At 41.0% G+C, this 23,233-nt stretch overlaps 1 protein-coding gene across 2 annotated transcripts in view; it reads left to right on the forward strand.

Annotated features, from left to right (window-relative positions):
- Positions 1-23,233, forward strand: part of LOC102939366 (AGBL carboxypeptidase 4) — a 1,380,179-nt gene that overhangs the window by 736,389 nt on the left and 620,557 nt on the right. The window lies entirely within an intron of this gene.

The following is a 23,233-nucleotide window of genomic DNA, read 5'->3' on the forward strand; positions in this document are numbered from 1 at the left end:
GGATGTTAGCCAAGTCTGACCCAAAGTTCTTGGTCAAAACTGAGGTACTCTGGTTCAAGGATCACATTTATATCCCTAGTGGAGCACCCCATGTAGCCATGCTCCAGGTATGCCATGATTCCCCACTGGCAGGCCACTTCAGATACTGGAAAGCTATCTCTTACCATTTTTGGTGGCCTAAACTATTCTCATCCATCAAATCTTACATTGCTTCCTGTGAGGCATGTGGCCGGACAAAGACCTCCCATGCCAAACTCTAAGTGCTGTGATCCCACTTCCAACCTCACTCCCATCCTGGACCTCTAACTCTATGGATTTCATCAGTTGATCTCCCCATTTCTCAGGGCTGCATTGCTATACTGGTCATCGTTGACCTCCTCACCAAAATGGTGCACTTGTCAGAAGATCCCCACTGCAGAAGCGACAATGCAATTATTTTTTGATTACATCTTCAAGCTACATAGGTTACCAGCTGACATTACATCTGATCATGGTCCACAACTTGTCTCCCACTTTTGAAAGAGAATTGTTCAAGCTCCTGGAAGTCATTCTATGCATGTCCTCGAGATACCACCCCCAGGTAGATGAAGAATCAGCATGGCAAACCAAATTCTAAAACCATATCTCCACTGCTTCATCAACTACCACCAAGGTGACTGATTCTGACTTTCACCTATCACTCAATTTGCTTATAATAACTCAGATCACAGATCAACCCACCGAAGTCCCTTCTGTGCCAATCATGGCTTCGTAGGGCTGACATCCTGTGTCCCTGTGACTATGATTTGGTTCAACACCTCCGCAACATTCAAGAGGAACTAAAATCACACTTAAACTCAGCCAAGGAGGACTACAAATGATATGATGACCTTCATCGAGAGGACCATTCTCCCATAGCAGTTGGAGGCAGAGTATGGCTTTCGACTCAACACTGGGATACTTCTCAACCCTCAAGAAAACTTAAACCACCATTACTTTGGCCCATTCTGGATCATTCAACAGATTAACTCAATGGTCTTCAAGCTCCAGCTGCCCCATGAAGAAACATCCAGTATTCCATATTTCCTTGTTAAAGAAATATGTGGACAACTCTTTTCCTGGATGCACACAACCACCTCCACCCCCTATCATGGTTTAGGGGCAGGAAGAATACCTGCTGAGACAAATCTAGGACCCTAAGCTCCTCTGAGGACAATTGATCTATGTCGTGGACTGGGAAGGGTATGGGCCAACTGACCATTTGTGGAAACCAGCCTGCAACATACATATACCCGACCTCCTTCAAGAATCCCATCTGTCACATCCCAACAAGCTGAGTCCAAAGATGCTGTGGAAGTGGCTGGAGGTCTCGGGGGGGGAGGAAGGGAATATAATGTAAGGTGATGAGTCATCCCTGAATTAGAGCCTGATTAAGCCACATGCATTGATGAATCATTCCTGATCAAGCCAATCCACAAGCCAGGAGCCAGTCTGCTGACTGAAGGCAGGTATATAAGCATCACAGGAGAAACAGAAGGTCAGTCTACTCAATGTCACTTCATGGCTTGTAACTCTCCCCTGCCTGAGAGTGATAACAGACTCCACCAGCCTTAGCCTGCCCCCGCCTTGCTCTTGCTCCATCCCTGTTCCTAGTACTGCTCCAACCTTGCTCTTACTCCGGCATTGTTCCAATTCTGTTCTGGGCTCCTGCCATGGCTCTGACTGATAGGCCCAACTGCAACAGCTCCAATCACTATTCCTGACCATCCCCATCACGGTTTCTGACACCAGTACTGTTCACAACTCTGATCAAATTTACTTGTGAGTGTCTGTGCTTCTCCATGTCTCAAGTATGCTTCCCAGCATTTTGTCTTTTATGTGTAACATCTACATCATCTGCTAGGGTGCATGTTTATGAGTAATTATGAAAATATGGTGTTTCTTATCAGCCAAAACCAGGAAGCACTGGCTAAACTCACACGAGAACCTGACCTCATGAGACCAGTATCTGTACAAAAGAGGTTTAAGAGAAGAATCTCCATCAATCTATTAAGATCCACCCATCTTGACATGGCCCGAGGGATGTGCTGGCTGCCGCTTCCCACAGCCCACATTAGCATGGGACAGTGGGAGCCACGATCGGCCAAACCTGCAGAAGCGACAGGTAAACAAACCGGCCTGGCCCACTAAGGGGCCTACCCTGGCAGGCCGCGTGCCGATCGCTGCTCTACGCAAAAGAATAAATGGACACAAATATGACATCAGGAATCATAACATTCAAAATCCAGTAGGAGAACACTTCAATCTCCCTGGTCACTCAGTAACAGACCTAAAAGTGGCAATTCTTCAACAAAAAAAACTTCAAAAACAGACTCCAACGTGAAACTGCAGAACTGGAATTAATTTGCAAACTGGACACCATCAGATTAGGCCTGAATAAAGAGTGGGAGTGGTTGGGTCATTACAAAACCTAAACTTAATTTCCCCAATACTAATTCCCCCCTACTGTTACTCACACCTTCTTGTCAACTGTCTGAAATGGGCCACTCTCATTACCACTTCAAAAGTTATTTTTCCTCCCTTGGTATCCTGCTGTCAATTAAATTGTCTCGTTAGACTGACCTCACACTTGGTAAGGCAACTCACATCTTTTCATGTATTTATACCTGTTCCTGTATTTTCCACTTCATGCATCTGATGAAGTGGGTTCTAGCCCATGAAAGCTTATGCCAAATAAATGTATTAGTCTCTAAGGTGCCACAAGGACTCCTTGTTGTTTCATCAGGTTTTAAGTACTATTGACCTCCATAGGGTGTCAGTGGCACCTGTCTTTCTCTTCTTTTTCAGTATACCCTAAAATAAACAAGCAAACAAAAAAGTGGAAGATCATCCCTAAAATAACTTAATGTATTAAAATAAGGAAATTCAGAGCAGAGACTGAAACATCCAAAAAACTGGTAATTCTGACATTTTATGGAGTCTCTACATAGGTAGCATGCCTTCAAATATTGGATGCTCCTATTTACCATATGTGCTGCAATTCCTAAGCACCACAGCAGATGTTTTAGGCTCAGTTCACAACTTACTGGCTTTGTTTAGATTTCCCCACATCTCAATTTTATATGATGTGAATGTGCCTGTCATCATAAGCAGGGGAACAATTCCATATTTAAAAACTCATGCATAATTCAGAGTTAACACAATGGCAACAGTGCAACATTCCCCGATACAGAAAATTAGAGACTCTCCCCAATTCCAAACACCCTGACTGAAAAAGCCAGGACCAGCAAAAATGGGCTTTGTCTGGCTTAAAACAGAACGTTACCATTATTTGGGTATAGTTCGTTGTATAGGCCAGGGCACAAGATGGAAGTTCATGGTTCTTCCTTGTCATCTCTTTATGAATTACAAAAGAAAAGTTCCCTACAACTTTATCTCATTTCTGTGTAGGCTCCTGCAAAGCTGCCCTCCTAATCACACCTTTTGTATCTGGCTCCAATTCTGCGCTTCATGCTTTCTTCTGCGATGCCCCATATGCACAAAACTCCCTCCACCTCCTTGTGTGCCAGACTGCCTTCTCCATTTCATTCAAGCCCCCCTCTGAAACCATCCCTCTTCCACAGATCCTTCAACAACAATCACCAGTGGAAATGTGTCTAGACTGTTGTCTGGTCTCCCAGACTGAAATTCAATGGGATTTGGACATCCAACTCCCTTAAGTTCTATTGGAAATCCCAGCCCAAGTGCATTGTCCACACCATAACCATCCATTTATTTTAGAATGCAAAATGGTTCCCATTCTCGTTTCATGATATTTTTAACTGAACACAGATACACATTGGATGCATGCAGAGACTTGCCTTTTAGAGTACTCTCACCTATTCCGTAACCTGTGAAGCACAAACTACATAGATACATAGATATTAAGGTACGTCTCTCCGCCTCAGAGAAGCGTGTGACTCTCAGATGAAAAGGTCTGCTATATTAGTGCATTGACCCGTCATGCCAGCACCCTCAATTCTTAACCTGCAGGACTGTATTGGAACCACATTTCATAAGGAAAATTCGTCTCTTTCTTCAGTGCCCAAAAGAACAATTTAAACTCAGTGGGAACAGAAAGGAGTCTGACACTTAATTTTACCTCTATAAATTGAAACATTTACATTTGTGTTGGCCTTTTAAAAAAATCCCCAACTATAGCTGTCTGACACAATGGAATTCATGAACAGAATGAGGATAAATTTTCCTCGCCTATTCACATCTAGAAACTTTGTTCACCTTTCCTGCAACTGTGAAATTGGTTTGAAATGATGGACTGATATTTCTTCATGAGTCACTCTTGACACACCAGAGCTGTTTTACTAAGCACAAAATGTGCACTCGTTGGGGAAACAAAATGCTTTCACAATATCTATCTGTAACCGTTGGTGCTGCTGGTATCCTGAGAATGAATTTATTAATGCTAATAGTCAATGAAGATTTGAAGACCACGTGGTTTTCTCCCAGTAAAAAAAGAACATAAAATCAGCAATGGAAAAGGTTTAATTTAGAACTATTTTTTTAAAGTTGAATTTTCAAAGTATGACACTATTTCTTGAGTAAATGCAGCCTAATTTTAAGATACCCACATATATGGCTGGTCTGAAAACATGAAAGCCTATTACTAGCGATAGGTGCATGTATACCTATTTACTACTAGACTGAGTAGAGATTTGTCACACAAACACAATTAGATCTGTGCTTTTGGCCTGGTGAGGTCTGATTTTGTGAGATGCTGTCCATCTTCAAGTCTTTTGCAGCCTATAGGAATTGAGGAAACTCAGCCCCGGTCAGGAGGATTGCTCTGAAAGAGCAGTAGGATGCACTGAAGGGGAATATCCAACATAGTTTCCCTCTAAAAGATATTTCTAGATGGCATTATCCTCTGTCTAGGATCTTTCTCCTTCCAGGTTGAGGGATTATACCTTCAGGGGAAATATGCACTGGAAAGGGAGCCAGCAGAGTTGTTTCATGAAGATGTCTGTACTGCCTTGTCCACTGACTGTGGCTGTTGTGTAAATCTGTAATGTTCTGAGTCGGAAACTCTCTTCTTCCTTGTTGTAGGAATAAAAATTAATCATTGACATGTCTTGGTCTGTTCGTGTGATGTGGGAATGAAATTAGTTTTTTGACATTAGATGAGTCAGCTATACTTTATGAAACTTACTTCACCCTGAGATACTAGCTGAGCTGGAGATTAGCTTTTCCCAGTTGGTCGCCTAAAAGATTTTCATGATGCAGTGGAGCATGCTGGCTTCTGTGAGAGCAGGCACCACCAACAGGGCTGCTACTGGGCTCTGGCTGTTTAACACAAGGGAATTATGGGAGAAGTAGTCCTCAGAGGGACCTTGCCTTAAAGGACTGAGCCCCAGTTACAGGCGGGCTAGGGGCAACTGCACTATAAATAATCATAGCAATAGTGTTGTAGAGTTTTAAACGTGAAGACCAACTGCCATTTTCCCTCTCTCCACCCCCATGTCCCCACAAAACAAAACAAATAGAGCCCACCCCACAAACTTTTTCCATTTGAAATATCTCTGAGACAGAAGAGTTTGTGCAGGAGCCTGTGAGCTAGCCAAAGATCCATGAAGAAGGACGAGGGCCCTGTTCATACAGGAAGTGGTGCACATACAGCGGCTTCAGAAACTGGGCTATTGTCTAATGAATATGGCCACGTTTTTCCCTTGGATAGTCCTATGTTATGCTAGCGGCCCATTCAGTGCGAGCCCTCTGGGCACGTCAGAGGATTGGCTTTGGTCCAGAATTGTTTCTCAAGCTATATGAAGAGTTATTTTGCTGTTAGCATGATATTGGAGATGAGAGATTGGCATATTTAAAAACCACTGAGCCAGCCTGAATGTACGGCAACAATACCAATGTTGAGCTTGCTGGGCGGGGGGGGGGGGGGGGGGAAGAGAGCTGATTCTGTTATTGACAGCACTCTAAAAAATGTCTTATCCTTTTGACATTTATATAGTTATTGAAATACAATTCCAAAGGCTGTTGCATATTATAGGTCCATTCTGGAGAGAGAAGATATTCTACGGCCTGACCGATGAGAGGTTGTATCTTTATTTACAAACTAATAATTGTATTTTTCTCCTCCTAAGCAGCCAGACGAGTGTTCATCCTAAACATTCATCTTTAACTGCTGGAACAAAACATGCTGCCAATATTTTTTGCTAACAAGGCAGCAAGTAACATCACTGTCAGTGTTTCCTTAGATTTTCAGAGAGCTTTTTATTACGAGCAACAGCACTGACTGTTGGATTAAACAGAGAACCAGCAGCTCCTGAGTTCTAATCCTGGCTCTGCTGTGGACTTTCTGGGTGGCTACAGGCAAGTCGCTTAGCATCTGTGTCTGTTCCTGCATCTGTAACATGAGGATAACTTTGCCTGTCTCATATTGTTACAGTATTTTCATTTATCATCTCTATTGAGGTCATGCGTAGAATCCCCATCCGTGAACCAGAACCCCCAATGTGCTAGGTGCTGCACAAACACAGAACAACGTCGCAGGGAGTTGTGAAGATTAACTGATCAATCAATAAGTAGTAAGCAGTAAGGGCTTGTCTACACAACTTGTGTAATTATTTTGCAGCAAACTGGTGTTTGAATCACACTAGCCTGTCCAGAATAACTGTCCATGTGGACCCTGTTGAAACGCATTAACAATTTGTTAATGTTCTTTGATCTAGTCCCATTTCAAAGATTACTAGGTCAAAGGGAATTAAGCAAAAGTTAATGTGTGCTGGCGGGGCCCACATGGACAATTAGTCCATTGCAGGGTAGTGTGTGGTAGATTCATGGGCCAGCTTGCCGAAAACTAAATGGTCATGTAGACAAGGCCTAAATATCTGATCCTGCACTACTAATGTCATTGGGAGTTTTGCATTGATTTCAATGGGAGCAGGAGCAGATACCAAATGTTGCTATGATTCTGTAAAGCTCTAATACGGTGACTTTTAAAATTAATAATTTGGGTTTAGGAAATAGAAAATTACCAATTAATTGCTTCAAAATAATTTAAATCAAAGGAATTAGGTGCTATTAAGAGAAATAAGATTGGTTGTTCATCTCTTTTACATCTGGGATAACCCAGACTCGATATTTTCATATGATTTCTCAGACCACGCTTGTACTCATGGTAATTAAGTATGTAGCTTTTTGCAAGGGTGACATTTGGAATCATTCAGAATGATTTCTAAAATGAATTTAACAAACAGCAGCCTTGGTTTTCAAAAATTCACTTTTCTTGAGTAGCAGGAAGACTAACCTACTTCCATGAACTGTAAAAGGAAAGCAGAACAAAACATGAAGCTTGAAATTAGATGAAAGCATAGTAGTGGAAGATACGTTTGTATATTTGCCCAGGCATACTGGATTTTAATTTAACTTTTCACTATTATTTTGATCACATTGTCTTGGCTTATATACAGTAAATCAGGAGCTTTACACACAGTGAATAAATATAGTGACAAAATTATAGAGGGAAAGATTCTTAGAGAAATTATTTTCCCAATTTAAAATGTGGGAACACTGTATAACAGTCTCCCCCTAGAGGTATCCCAATTAACTGGATGCATTGTTACCTTTTACAGCAGGGCTCGGAGAGATTGAATTGGCTGCCCCCTTGCTGCCAAGAAAGGAATAGTTTCTTTCTTTTCTTTCTTTCAACAGTCTGTTGGGAGCAGTTGCCGTCCAGTCTATTGATTCACTATCCAATAATTTGAGTAGATAGGAAACTTGTATATGAACACAATGAGTAGTACTTCGAAGAAGTTTGGGATGGAGGAATGTTTCCCTTCTTCAGGTAATCTGACTGGAGTGAAAGGCCTTGAGAATTTAGGGAAAATACAGAAGGGTGTAAGATAATATGGTTTGGTCAGGTGCTTTTAGAGTGTCTGACTGGGAGGCTGGAGATCAGAGTTCTATTCCCAGTCTCAGCGCTGACTTGCGGTGGCACATTAGAAAGGTAAGTTTCCCCATCTGAAATATACGTAATGCTATATGCTTAACATAAGTGTCTTGGGGCTTGTTTGGTTGATATTTACACGGGTTGGGACATCTCTGGTTTGGCTTACAAACGTTTATATGGTGCTGCTTTGGTTTCTGCAAAATTTAAGCTTTCATTTAAAAACAAAAAGACAAAAATTCCAGTCTTTACTGTTACAAGGATAACCTGCTGAAAAAGAACACATTAAGTGTTATCTTTCTGAATCGTTATGTTTCAAAATTTCCTGATCCAAAATGGTGGAAATTGGAGCTGGTCATAAAATAGTATTTTCCATTAACGTTGTCTAACTAAATTATTTTTATTTATATTGTTGGTGGTCCTTTTCTGATTTTTAAACAAAAATGGGGGGAAGGGGGATCAGGAAATTTTGAAGACATACCTTTCATGAAAAATGTCATTTAAAAAATAAAGAAAGAATATTTTTTGTGGAATTTTTTGTCAAGTTTAACATTTTGACCAGCACTGCTAGAAACCTCACAGTAACAACTCACTGCAAGTGTGCAGTAGCTTCCTGGAGTTGTCACAGCAGAGGATGATGTGAGCAGCAGGGAAAAGGCTGGGCTATTCTCTACTGCTTCAGACCTGTGTAGTGGTTGGCTTATTTACCACCCACTGGAAAACCTCAGTTAGACTGAAGATGGGGAGTATGACCCAGATCTGGCCGCCCTGTGTCCTTATATGTGGTGGTAGGAGAAGAGTCTGGGAGAGGTTCCCTGTGGGTTCTCCTGCCAAAAGATCACAGTGGTCAGGGGAGGGAAGAAGGGGCTACCCCAAAAGCTGAAATTGGCCTTTTTCAGGTTTTCTGATTGGATCCCAAACCAAAAGCTGGATCTGGATACATTATCTGAAGGCACTAAATATATCAGACAGGATTTACAAACTTATATCTCTTTGGAACAAGAAACTATAGCTATAGAAAGTACAATTAATAATTTAGGATCCAAAGTGGAGGTGAAAGAGGCCCATGTGTTGTGTGTCGAACAGCCAGAGGCATGACAAAGAAAGATCGCAGCTGAAATGACAAGCATGGAAAAAACATCTAGTAATCAGGTAGTTCTGTCCAATATGAGCCACCATTGCTTTCATGCTGTGAGTTCTGTGCCTAGAGGAAGTACAAAACACTGTCTTAACCCGTACGTATTTGCTTCTTGAGTTTTAAAATTGTATATATTAAAAAAGAAAAGAAAAAGCCCTTTTTCTTTTTCTTTTTCTTTTTCTTTTTATCTATAACAACTTATAAAAACAACTGCTAGCTGGTCAATATCCTATTACTCTTATAAGTAGATATGCTTGTTTCTAATTAAACATTCATTGAATAGCATTGACGACCTCCCCCGACAAATGGTGGACTCTCAGTGTTCATAATTACTTTTGCTAATCTATACTTTTTCCTGTCTCAATGCTTTTCCTTTTATTTAGTAATAGTTACTGTTAGACAGACTCCCAATTAAGGAACGGCTTTGAAATAACCAAGAAATGATCCCCATCGTGTATAGATTCTTTTCTCTTTGTTAATAGCACTTTGTGTGGTTTTTATTGTTTTTTTTCCCTGTTTCCTGTTTCTTCAAAATAAATAAAATTCAGAGAGAGCATTTATTAGCTCCTGCTGCTTATTTCTCACTTGAAGACAAAATCCTCTGTTTGTGACATTACAATAATCTCTATAGACATTAGAGTAACTGATGTTATAAACAAAGGATTATGACCATGGCTATGTAATTTACATAATAAACCCCGAAACCGTGAAAATCTGCATGGTTTGGTTACCAAAACAAAACTCTTAAAATTTTTTAAGAAAATCTAAGAAGACCAAGGCTCCCATCACAAAAGTTCAAGCAGTTGCTTTATTATAAACACATGAGAAACTCCACTGACTTCAATGGGACTACTCATGCTTAATTTAAGTGTGTACATAAGTGTTGACCTGTTGGGGGCCTACGTAGCCCACCCCCCTACTCCTTTTAGATCTGTAGCCTTTGTGGGGAGAAGGCACAGCCGTCTACTTCTGGATGGTCCAGTCCTTATTCATCAGTCTTTCATGGGGCACCAGGTAGGCTGCTGTCAAGCGCCCACCTATGTAAGAGCATTCTGGATGGATGGCAGGTTTAGACAGTTTTGCGTAGGTTTGCTCCAGATTTTCATGTTTGTATGTACCAGATAGACCATATGGAATTGTGAACCCTAGTGAGTTGAGTCTGCCAGCTTGGGTTCAGTGAAGTAAGCAGGTTTGCATACCCCCGTTATGACTTTGGTGTGGAATATCCTGCAGAAGTAGGTGAACTTTTAGGAAACAAGTTTTCATTGACATACATGCTTGCTTAATAGTAGCCACCTACCTTATATAGCAGTGGTTCTCAAAGCCAGTCCGCCGCTTGTTCAGGGAAAGCCCCTGGTGGGCCGGACCGGTTTCTTTACCTGCCACGTCCGCAGGTTCGGCCGATCGCGGCTCCCATTGGCCGCGGTTCACCGCTCCAGTGTGGCCAGCATGTCCCTTGGCCCGCACCGCTTCCCGCAGCCCCCATTGGCCTGGAGCGGCGAACCGTGGCCAGTGGGAGCTGCGATCAGCCGAACCTGTGGACACGGCAGGTAAACAAACCGATCCAGCCTGCCAGGGGCTTTCCCTGAACAAGTGGCAGACTGGCTTTGAGAACCACTGTTATATAGCATGTTTTATCTAATATGAAGAAATCTTCACAACATGTCAGTGGGGTTATACAATTGTGATCTGATGGAGAAATTGAGCATAGAAAAAATTAGGTGACTTGCCCAAGGCTATACAAATCAGTGGCAGAGCTGGGACTAGGACTAAGGAATCCCTGCCTCTCTGCCTAATCTAGTAAATTACTCTGTCTCTGGGCATGATTATAGTACAAATGGCAATTAATAATACATGTTGGAGAAGTGACCCATGGAACATATTTGTAATGTATATAAACAGAATTATGGTAAGAGAACACTTCTGATTAATTTTGCAAGAGGCATCAGTGAATCTTTAAGGACTTGCCTGGGTGTGAGCACTTTTAAAGCAAACAAGTATAGTGAATGTTAATGCTCGTTAGTAACACACTTAAACCATTTCTTATCTGACATATGGGCAGGAGTTCAAGACAGAGCAACAAAAAATCAGGGGCGGGGACAGATTGGCCTCCAATGAAAGATTAAAAAATCTACATATTTATAGACTGGCTGAGAGATGACTGGAGATTGGGGATGCATATTAATAGTTGTGCACTTTTGAAGGATGTAAACACCAATGAGACGGAAGGCTTATTTAGCTAAAAACTAACTGTATTTTGGGTGGTACACAGGGCTAGAACTGGGAGTAATGAGCTGAATGAAAAGTAGGGGAAAATGTTAATTGAACACCAGGAAAATCTTCCTGACAGTGAGATGTATTAAGCTGTGGAATCATAGAATCATAGGCTTTAAGGTCAGAAGGGACCATTATGATCGTCTAGTCTGACCTCCTGCACAACACAGGCCACAGAATCTCACCCACCCACTCCTGTAACAAACCCCTGACCTATGACTGAGCTACTGAAGTCCTCAAATCGTGGTTTAAAGACTTCAAGATGCAGAGAATCCTCCAGCAAGTGACCCGTGCCCCACGCTGCAGAGGAAGGCGAAAAACCCCCAGGGCCTCTGCCAATCTGCTCTGGAGGAAAATTCCTTCCTGACCCCAAATATGGTGATCAGCTAAACCCTGAGCATGTGGGCAAGACTCACCAGCCAGATACCCAGGAAAGAATTCTCTGTAGTAACTCAGATCCCACCCCATCTAACATCCCATCACAGGCCATTGGGCATATTTACTGCTAATACTCAAAGATCAATTAATTGCCAAAATTAGGCTACCCCATCATACCATCCCCTCCATAAACTTATCAAGCTTAGTCTTGAAGCCAGATATGTCTTTTGCCCCCCCTGCTCCCTCTGGAAGGCTGTTCCAGAACTTCACTCCTCTGATGGTTAGAAACCTTCGTCTAATTTCAAGTCTAAACTTCCTGATGGCCAGTTTATATCCATTTGTTCTTGTGTCCACATTGGTGCTGAGCTTAAATAATTCCTCTCCCTTCATGGTATTTATCCCTCTGATGCATTTACAGAGAGCAATCATATCTCCCCTAAGCCTTCTTTTGGTTAGGCTAAACAAGCCAAGCTCTTTGAGTCTCCTTTCATAAGACAGGTTTTCCATTCCTCGGATCATCTAGTAGCCCTTCTCTGTACCTGTTTCAGTTGGAACATGGGAGACCAGAACTGCACACAGTATTCCAGATGAGGTCTCACCAATGCCTTGTATAATAGTACTAACGCCTCCTTATCTCTACTAGAAATACCTCGCCTGATGCATCCCAAGACCGCATTAGCTTTTTTCACGGCCATACCACATTGGCGGCTCACAGCCATCCTGTGATCAATCAATACTCTGAGGTCCTTCTCCTCCTCTGTTACTTCCAAGTGATGCGTCCTCAGCTTATAACAAAAATTCTTGTTATTAATCCCTAAATGCATGACCTTGCACTTTTCACTATTAAATTTCATCCTATTACTATTACTCCAGTTTACAAGGTCATCCAGATCTTCCTGTATGATATCCCGGTCCTTCTCTGTATTGGCAATACCTCTCAGCTTTGTGTCATCCGCAAACTTTATTAGCACATTCCACTTTTTGTGCCAAGGTCAGTAATAAAAAGATTAAATAAGATTGGTCCCAAAACCAATCCCTGAGGAACTCCACTAGTAACCTCCTTCTGGCCTGACAGTTCACCTTTCAGTATGACCCGTTGTAGTCTCCCCTTTAACCAGTTCCTTATCCACCTTTCAGTTTTCATACTGATCCCTGTCTTTTCCAATTTAGCTAATAATTCCCCAGGTGGAACCGTATCAAATGCCTTACTTAATCGAGGTAAATTAGATCCACTGCATTTCCTTTGTCTAAAAAATCTGTTACTTTCTCAAAGAAGGAGATCAGGTTGGTTTGGCACAATATACCTTTGTAAAATCAGGTTGTATTTTGTCACAATCACCATTGACCTCAATGTCCTTAACTACTTTCTCCTTCAAAATTTTTTCCAAGACCTTGCATACTACAGATGTCAAACTAACCGGCCTGTAGTTAGCCGGATCACATTTTTTTCCTTTCTTAAAAATAGGAACTATGTTATCAATTCTCCAGTCATACGGTACAACCCCTGAGTTTACAGATTCATTAAAAATTCTTGCTAATGGGCTTGCAATTTCATGTGCCAGTTCCTTTAATATTCTTGGATGAAGATTATCTGGGCCCCCCGATTTAGTCCCATTAAGCTGTTCGAGTTTGGCTTCTACCTCAGATGTGGTAATATCTACCTCCATATCCTCATTCCCATTTGTCATCCTACCATTGTCCCTAAGCTCCTCATTAGCGTCATTAAAGACTGAGGCAAAGTATTTGTTTAGATATTGGGCCATGCCTAGATTATCCTTGACCTCCACTCCATCCTCGGTATTTAGCGGTCCCACTTCTTCTTTCTTTGTTTTCTTCTTATAGTTTCTTTATGGCTATAAAACCTTTTACTATTGGTTTTAATTCCCTTTGCAAGGTCCAACTCTACATGGCTTTTGGCCTTTCTCACTTTATCCCTACATGTTCTGACCTCGATAAGGTAGCTTTCCTTGCTGATCCCTCCCATCTTCCACTTCTTGTAGGCTTTCTGCTTTTTCTTCATCACCTCTCTGAGATGCTTGATCTCTTAGGGGGAGTTTTAGAAGCCCCGTCACTTGAGATATTTCATAGAATCACAGAATATCAGGGTTGGAGGGACCTCAGGAGGTCATCTAGTCCAACCCCCTTGCTCAAAGCAGGACCAATCCCCAATTTTTGCCCCAGATCCCTAAATGGCCCCCTCAAGGATTGAACTCACAACCCTGGGTTTAGCAGGCCAATGCTCAAACCACTGAGCTATCCCTCCCCCCATAAATTTAAAATGACACTGAACATAAGACTAGAAAATGCGCTGTAAGGAGCACTCCTAGACTGGCAGGAGAAAGGCTGGATGATACGACATATGGAACATTTTCTCTTGCTAACTTCTATGAGTATAAACCTCTCTAAGGGCCTGCTGTAGCTCCCATTACAGTGAATGGAAAGTCTCCTCTTTCCTTCAATGGCAATTGGATCAGGTCCCAATTCCCTTTGTATTTTTTCTCTGCATTCGCTCGTTCGCTTTCCATTGTTGGGGTACTCTGTGAAGTTGATTAATATGCCATTTAGTCCCTTAGTACAACAAGCCCTGCTCCTGCATCTGATCAGGATGTATATGGATGGTCTGCCATGGCTCTGCTTGGCACAGCACCCAGCCTGCATGTTGTAAGGTGCAGGACCATAGCCACAGATATTGAGAACTTGTTCACATTTCTGTGCCTGCTGTATGGTTCTCTCTGGTGCTTAGAGAGATCTGTGTTATAACTGTTGTTTTTATTGCTAGTATGTCAATGAAAACTCAGATGCCCCATGTTATTGAGAGTGCTCTGTCTATATATATGTAAATAGTTAATAGTAAAGGTGCTGGGAGATGGCACTTGAGAACATGTAGCCTGGTTCTTAAGTTTTGTAGGACCAATAAAACTTCTTGTGTGCACTGCAAATGGCTTTTTTTGTGCAGCTCTTTAAATCAGCTTTTCAATCAGTCATGGCAGAAAGCTGTGCATTAGCACAGATCTTGTAGGGGGGCCTTAATAACAATGTTGGCAGCACACCACAATTTTGCTTTTCTCATCTGCATTTATCATTAGTCCCTTTAGGATCCCTGATATGGCTAAATGCCATAGAGATGTCTGCAGAAAACTTAGAGGCTCTTTCCATTTATCTTCAGTTTGCAATAAAATTTCCATTCTTTTTTAATAGATTTGGAACATGGCAGGATCCCAAGAAGCAAGGAGGAGCCTGTTAATAAATATATAGATGCCTAATTCCTGTGTTCTTGAGGCAAATACTTTCCAGGAAAAAATTGTTCTAGTCAATTGTTTGGCAAAGGTTCTAGAAAATAAGAAAAGTGAATCTAACACCAACACTTTAGTGAAAAAAAGATATTAAATTGAAATGGAAAGATTACTAAAGTAGTTTAATGGCGCAGTACTGTCTTTTATCATTTGGGCTTGGTTTTGATTCTAAACTAGAATTGAATTACCAAGTATTGCAAAGATCAAATATCTACAGAAGTCACTGTTAAAATGGTTTCAGATGCTCATTATAGCTCTTAATATGAGTGATAACATATCCAAACCACTTTATAAATGTTCCCACACACCTATATTATCAATAATTGATTCCAGGTAGTAGGCTACAGCAGATGCAATTTACTAAGATCCCAGCCAAGTGTCAACAAGATGACTGGTTCATTTTATCATGATACAATGAAATATTAGCAGCTAATAATAGAGGAAGCAGAAAGTGTGAGCTCTTACTTCATTGTATGAACAAAAGCCTGTGGTTTTGGAATGGAAAGAAAAGATCATTGCTTGGCATCATAATGTGATTTTTTTAAAAAAAAACCACCCTAAAATGGTCAGTTTATCCAGTTTAAAAGGATTTGAATTAGTACACTTTTTGATCACTCTTTAAGTCCAAATTCTGCACTTTGAAGAGAAGGAATATACAAGCAAGAAAACCTCACATGTGAAACTAGACAGAACTTTATTGCAATAAGATGGAAATAGTCAGTGTAATGTTTTTTCCTGGTAGTCTTCATCTTTGGGCATGGCTCTCCTTTATTTATGAGCTCTTGAAAACATTGATGTTCCCTGAACCCTCTTTCAGCTGGACTGTCTAACAGCTTTTGCAAATTACCCTACAAGTTCCCAGCAGTTCTTATAGGTAAACTTCATAGCTAGAACTGGGTGGCATTTTTTTTTAATAAAAGTATTTTTAATAAAAAATTGCCTTTAAAATTATTTTTTAACAATTTGTTTCATTTCTTTTTTAATATTTAAATTTAAAACATTATCAAAATATTATAGAAGTGGTTATAAGTTTGTTGTTTTGGTTCACAGAAAAGAGATCCCTGGTAAACAAGAAAATGTCAATAACAATTTCAATACGCATTTTGATGAAACAAATTTCACTAAAAAATCTAAAAATCCTCCAAGTGGGTCCGCTTCGCACCATGTGAAATGGAAACAACTTCAGAATGTCACGTTCCACTGTTGTTTGGCTTTTGGGGGAGGAGTGTTTGGGGTTTTTTTGTTTTCATTTTCTGACCAGTTGTATTTATGACATTTCCACCCTCTTGATACAGTGCTGGGTTCTATGTTTGGCGGCATCGATATACAAACACTGCTACCTCAACTCTTCTTCTAGTTGACAGTGTACGATTTGGTATCCCTGTTTCTGGGGGAACAAAAGTAGCTCAGGAGAAGGCTCCATGACCATTGATATTGGTCTTCCTTCAGTATCATATCAATTAAATATATAACATACCTAATATCTTTATCTTTCCACCTTCTCGGTATATGTTACAGTTTTGTAGTATCTAAAAGTTGGCTTTACAAAGTACGGTATATAAATGTAACAGAGATGCTGCTCTGAGACTTGTATTAAATATAACTCAGTCTGTCCATTCTGTTCTTTGTAGGTTCTTATACCACCCTTATCACCATAATAGCTGAGTGCCCTGCATTTAGCGACACGATTATCATTTGCCATGTGTGTTTTGCTCGCTCTTGCTTATCCTCTCCCCTGTGCAAGAATTAGGTGTGGAGTGGAGTGTTTTAGTTATGTAGGGTTTTGTTTTACGTGTAGATGTTAGAGAAGGCAGGTTGAAGAAGTGCACCTTGCACACTGAGCAGAAGATGATGAGGTTTGTGATGGTCCCCATGAGTATCTTGTGTGCCATCTGAACAGTACCTCTTGTTCTGCTTGGACTGTCTGGGGTTTATGTCCTGAATTTTGATCTTTTTGACTGGTTAAAACTTTTGGCTTTATGAGATAATACCCTGCAACAATTTACAAACGCACTAACTTGGCCACCCATTAGATTAAGAAAAGAATATTGAAATTTTAGGCCCCAATCCTGCAAACGCTTAAGCACATGCTCAACTTCATGCAGGTGAATAGACATGCTGGCAGTTTAAATGGGACGATTCACATGTGCCAAGTTGAGCACGCACTCTGTTGGTCAAATCAGGCCCTTTCTTTGCAAAAAGTTCAAGGATGGTACAAAAATAGCAGCATGGTTCTGCAAAGCCTCTAAAATAATGAAAGAATGCACTTGATTTCAGTTTGCACTTTCTCAAATGTATAGTAAATTGAAGATAATCAAGAGAGACTCCCATTCAGGTCAAATAAAAATCAGATGGAAGAGGTCAGTAGGAGAGCCTGAGCAAGGTGAAATATAGTTAGGTAGATGAAACTCCCTAAATTGTTGCTTTGAGAGCCAGTGGAGTATGGGGATGGGAGCTAGTGGTTGTAGTGCCTGACCCTTGCTGGAGGGAGGCATTATGTCTTCAGAATGCCCAGGCAGGCAATAGTGGTCATTGGGGAAATCAAACTCAGCAGTGCCACCTACTGTACTGTTTTTAAAGCTTGTGCTGCCCTTAGCCCCAGACTCTGAGCATTAGATGGCGATCAGAGGAGTGGTTTCATTCTAGACCCCTGCTCCACCCAGAGATGTCTCCAGCAGGCCAGTAAGCATCACAAACAAAGCTAGGGAATCTCAGATGGTGCAGAGCTAGTGTATTTGCCTCTATGTCATCAGCATCTCCTGCTTAGTGGTCACGTTGGATGGCAGGGACAGGAAGATGGTGTTCTGAGCTAGAAGGGGGAAGAGTCATGGGGCCTTTTGGCTCATGGTTGGCCCAGGATGGCAGGAGTGAAAAGGTGGCTTTGAATTACCTTTCTTATTCACTCTCTTCAGCTGTGCTAAGTGTAAGCTTGGTGCCACTAAGGTTCTGGCCAATGAAATCTAGATCCATTTGGAATTGGGTACAATTAGGTTCATTTCTATATATAAAGAAAATTCTCAATTGCTAAAGAAGTAATACAGTTTGTCTCATGGGACATCTTTGCATCTGGCTTCTTTTTTCTAATCTGAAGATAAGAGAGTCAAAGCTTGCACAGTGCATTTCACATCTGCATAGGAGGTTGGACAATTTGCAAACAACTTGCAGATAATCTAAATTTAAAGTAATTTGTGAATTTACACAAAAATTATTTCTTTGAAATTTCCCAATTTAATTGGGATGCAAATTAAATGAAACCGCAAACATGTAAAAGGGCATCAGTGTGAAGGAAGAAAAGAAATTTCTCAGAAAGTGAGCTATTAGAAGAAATGTTAGGAAACCGCCTGGTGGAAGATATAGACTCTACATTACCAAGAAGTGTAACGGTCTTCTAAGCTTAGTAATGGTCTTCCAAGTTTAGTAATGGAAGCTCTATAGCTGGATATATCCAAATGGCTAGATATAGTCATAAATGTCTGTGAAGCAGGGAACTCTGTACTTTTCAAGGGATTAGACTGGCTCACAAACCAGGTCTTTTCAGCTCATTCTCTGAAGTAGAATTTATTCTTGATGCCTCATAGATTAACGTTCATTAAATGAATTAATGCTTAATTTATTAACGATTTGCCTTCCATGTGTTTAAATATGATGTATTACTCTTTATCAATGTTTATTGCATTTATTAATGATTTATGTTAATGTTATGCAAGTTAATGTGATTAATTGATAGAATTCAGGGCCAGATGCCCTGCAGGGTCTGTGCCTCTGAACAGCACCAAAGGTAGAAAAATCCACAATATGGGAAGCTGCTGTGGTTCAAATTGGCCACAATCTCCCCTTGGCCCTGGGGCCTGTGGGGAACCAGAATGGTCAAAATAGCGGTTTGTGTTCTTTCAGGATGGGCAAGATTAGAGCCGTGAAGGATGTGCGGACTCAGTACAACCTCTGAGGGACTCTTAGGCTGATAAAGACTCTAACAGATGCCCTCCATGAGTGGAACTACTGGCAGCAGGGGTGTGGGGAAGGGAATTCCTCCAGTACCTGGGCCCTGGGTGGTGCCTTTGCACATCCCAGCGCTAGAGGGGAGTGAGTCTGGCCCCACAGCTGCGATGATTCTGTTGTGATTATTGAATTAATGTTTGAGAAATTTGGAAAATCCCTTGTTAATTCAGTTGCTTTTAGAATTAATTATATATTAAATAATGAATTTAAAATATTAAACGTTAAAAATATTAACTTTTTTCTTTTGGGTTACTAGTTTGATAACATCAAGCTGGACCATGGGAGGGTGGAGTTGCAGAGGGCTTGGCCTCTGAAATCTGGAAATGCAGCAAAAGTTTGGGGCCACGCTTGCATCTGCAGGGGATGATTTCTGTATGTTCTACAAGCACAGTTTAGGAACACATTTTGTCTTCTTTCCTTGGGTATATGTATATATATATAAAGACTAGATATATATGAAAACTTACACTTCAGAGCAAATTCTGGGTATCCCAGCTAGGGGCCCTGAGAGGAGAGGGCAGAGGGAGCCCATTCAGAGTCCCTATACCAGCACAGGCAGCCTGTGTAGTGCTGCGGCATGTAGTCCTTAGCCAAGAGCCTGGCTGCTGAATCTCAAATCTTTTGGAGCAGTTAGTTGCTAGAAGTGAAATGTCAGTGCATTATCCCACTGGTTCACTGGAAGTCAGTGGGACTACTCATGCTTAAAAGTAAGCACATGCACAAATGTTTGCAAGATCAGGGCTTAATTTTGTTGCATTCTGGACCAGTCCTCAGCCAATGTTCAGATGGAGGATAACAAATTTCATCAACTGAGGATCTGGCCTGTGATTATTTTCCACTTTATTGAACCTACCTCATAAGATACTGTTTTCTTGCAATAACAAATTGTTATTCTTTTGTGTATTTTATTATTTGCCTATGTTGCCAAGGGGCTCAAATAAGAAGCAAGGCCCAAATTGTACTAGATGCTATACAAACACTTACGTGCTCTGCAGTTTGCCTTCATTATACTTTGTATAACCTGACCTTCTTCTATTGCCAACTCTTTTCCAATATGGCTGTTTTTACAGATGGTCATAGAATCATAGAACTGGAAGGGACCTTGAGAGTCCAGTCCCCTGCACTCGTGGCAGGACTAATTATCTAGACCATTCCTGAGAGGTGTTTGTCCAACCTGCTCTTAAAAATCTCCAATGATGAAGATTCCACAACCTCCCTAGGCAATTTATTCCAGTGCTTAAACACCTTGACAATTAGGAAGTTTTTCCTAATGTCCAACCTAAAACGCCCTTGCTGCAATTTAAGCCCATTGCTTCTTGTCCTATCCTCAGAGGTTAAGAAAAACAAATTTTTCTTCCTCCTCCTTGTAACAACCTTTTACATACTTGAAAACTGTTATCATGTCCCTGCTCAGTCTTCTGTTTTCCAGACTAAACAAACCCAATTTTTTCAATCTTCCCTCATAGGTCATGTTTTCTACACCTTTAATAATGTTTGTTGCTCTTCTCTGGACTCCCTCCAATTTGTCTACATCCTTCCTGAAATGTGGCACCCAGAACTGGAAACAATACTCCAGTTGAGGCCTAATCAGAGCGGAGTAGAGCGGAAGAATTACTTCTTGTGTCTTGCTTACAACACTCCTGCTAATACATCCCAGAAAGATGTTTGCTTTTTTTGCAACAGTGTTACACTGTTGACTCATGTTTAGCTTGTGATCCACTATGACCCCCAGATCCCTTTCCATAGTACTCCTTCCTAGGCAGTCATTTCCCATTTTGTATGTGTGCAACTGATTGTTCCTTCCTAAGTGGAGTACTTTCCATTTGTCCTTATCATGTTTCATCCTATTTACTTCAGACCATTTCTCCAGTTTGTCCAGATCATTTTGAATATTAATCCTCTCCTCCAGAGCGCGTGCAACCCCTCCCAGCTTGGTATCGTCCACAAAACTTTATAAGTGCACTCTCTATGCCATTATCTAAATCATTGATGAAGATGTTGAACAGAACCGGACCCAGAACCGATCCCTGTGGGACCCCACTTGTTATGCCCTTCCAGCATGACTATGAACCACTGATAACTACTCTCTGGGAATGATTTTCCAACCAGTTTTGCACTCACCTTGTAGTAGCTCCATCTAGGTTGCATTTCCCTAGTTTATTTATGAGAAGTTCATACAGGACAGTATCAAAAGCTTTACTAAAACCAAGATATACCACATCTACCACTTCCCCCCATCCACAAGGCTTGTTACCCTGTCAAAGAAAGCTATCAGGTTAGTTTGACACGATTTGTTTTTGACAAATCCATGTTGACTGTTACTTATCACCTTATTATCTTCTAGATGTTTGCAAATTGATTGCTTAATTATTTGCTCCATTATCTTTCCAGGTACAGAAGTTAAGCTGACTGGTCTTTAATTCCCTGGGTTGTCCTTATTTCCCTCTTTATAGATGGGCACTACATTTGCCCTTTTCCAGTCATTTTTGTATATGGCTGACCATTCCTTTTCTAACTTGGCTATTTATTGTACATTTTGAGTTCAAATTACATTAAACAAGAATAAGCTATGCTGTTGGCCATGTGGCTGCTAAAACAATTTGCTATTGGCAAATCGTAGCTTCATAGAAATACAGCTTTAGGCCCATAATGTATATCTAATATAATTCACAATCAGAGTACTTTCTTCATATACACTTAGGAACCGATTGTGCCATTTAGACACAGCCTTCCATGGGAGGAGTGAACCCATTGCTACACACCTTCAGATATAGTAGCTTTACTATGATGCTTCCTTTATGCCCACAAAAGATATGGGGAATGCAGACACTGTAGTCCCTGGAGAGCAGCTTACAACTATGCCTGGGACTTAGGGAGGTCACATAAGTCAGGGAAAGGTTCCTTCCCCACTCCCACCACTATCCTAGCACATCAGTTTAAGGACGGAGCACAATCTGATCCTTGGTGTTTATAATAAAGTGACCAAGATAAGTCGTATTCCTTGTGCCATACATGGGAAAGTATATTCAGAGTTGTCAGTACTAGGAATACAAGTGAAACTGTACCCATCAAAAGCTTTTACACTATACAAAAGAGTTAAAACACATAAGTAGGCCATAAACACACAACATAAAGAGAATGCTACAGAAGATTACAGCTCTGATGCTACTTCCTGACACCCATGCCACCTGTGGACTCGAATCCAGAGTCTTGTGCAGACAAAGCATCCAATGCACCCAGTTGTCCACTGATATAAATGGGCATACGGCTCAAGGAACTTCAGTAAAGTTGCACAGGCGAACAGCAATGATGAATTGTGCTCATTGACTTCAGTCAGTAGTGTTTTGCCTGCATAGAGACTGCAATTTTGAGCACTCTGAAGGGGAAGGTCTTTAATCAGTAAGACTTTCTGGAGAAGAATATCCACTGTAGGGATCACTGACACATAGTTTCCTCCTCAAGGACTTTCAGCTGTCACCAGAAGAATAGAGAGAGTGTAATGATGTGAATTAGATTAGAAAAGGATCAATAGGCCTGACAATAAATGAAAGTAACAGAGACATTATTGAGCAGATTAGGAGAGAGAAATTAAACTGGACAGTGTATACTGTGATGCCAGCTAGACACACAAATGTTGGCCATAGAGAGTTTTAGAGGAATGACAACTGTTAGAAAGTGCAAGGAAAAAATAGATAATAAAATCCACTTTTGAGAAGGAAAGTGTAAACTTGCCTAGCCACCATGGAGGTGGAAAGCCCGATGCAGTAGAAATTTAGGCTGTGCAGAAGCTGAAAAGGATAATATCATAGGAACATGGGAATTTCCATAATGGATCACACTGGTGGTCTATCCAGGCTAGTATCCTGTCACTGCTGCTACCACCTGTTTCAGAGGCAGGCAGAGAAACTGTGCCGTAAGCCGTGATGGGATAATCGGCCTCCAGGGATAGATTCTTCCTAAACCTCACTAGTTAGAGGCTGGCTTATGCCTCAAATCATGAGAGTTTATATCTCTTCCAAAACCCTTGTTTCTTTTTCTAATATTTACTGTTAACTCAGGGTAGTCTTGTTATCCATATAAATGTCTAGAATACTACTAAGCTTTTGGACTCAGTGAAATACTGAGGCAATGAATTCCACGGGCTAATAGTGCATTATGTGAAAAAGTATTTCCTTTCATCAGTTGCTAGTTTATTATACTACTAACCATTTTATTTTA

Source organism: Chelonia mydas, chromosome 8, assembly GCF_015237465.2.
Source record: "Chelonia mydas isolate rCheMyd1 chromosome 8, rCheMyd1.pri.v2, whole genome shotgun sequence".
Taxonomy (NCBI): domain Eukaryota; kingdom Metazoa; phylum Chordata; order Testudines; family Cheloniidae; genus Chelonia; species Chelonia mydas.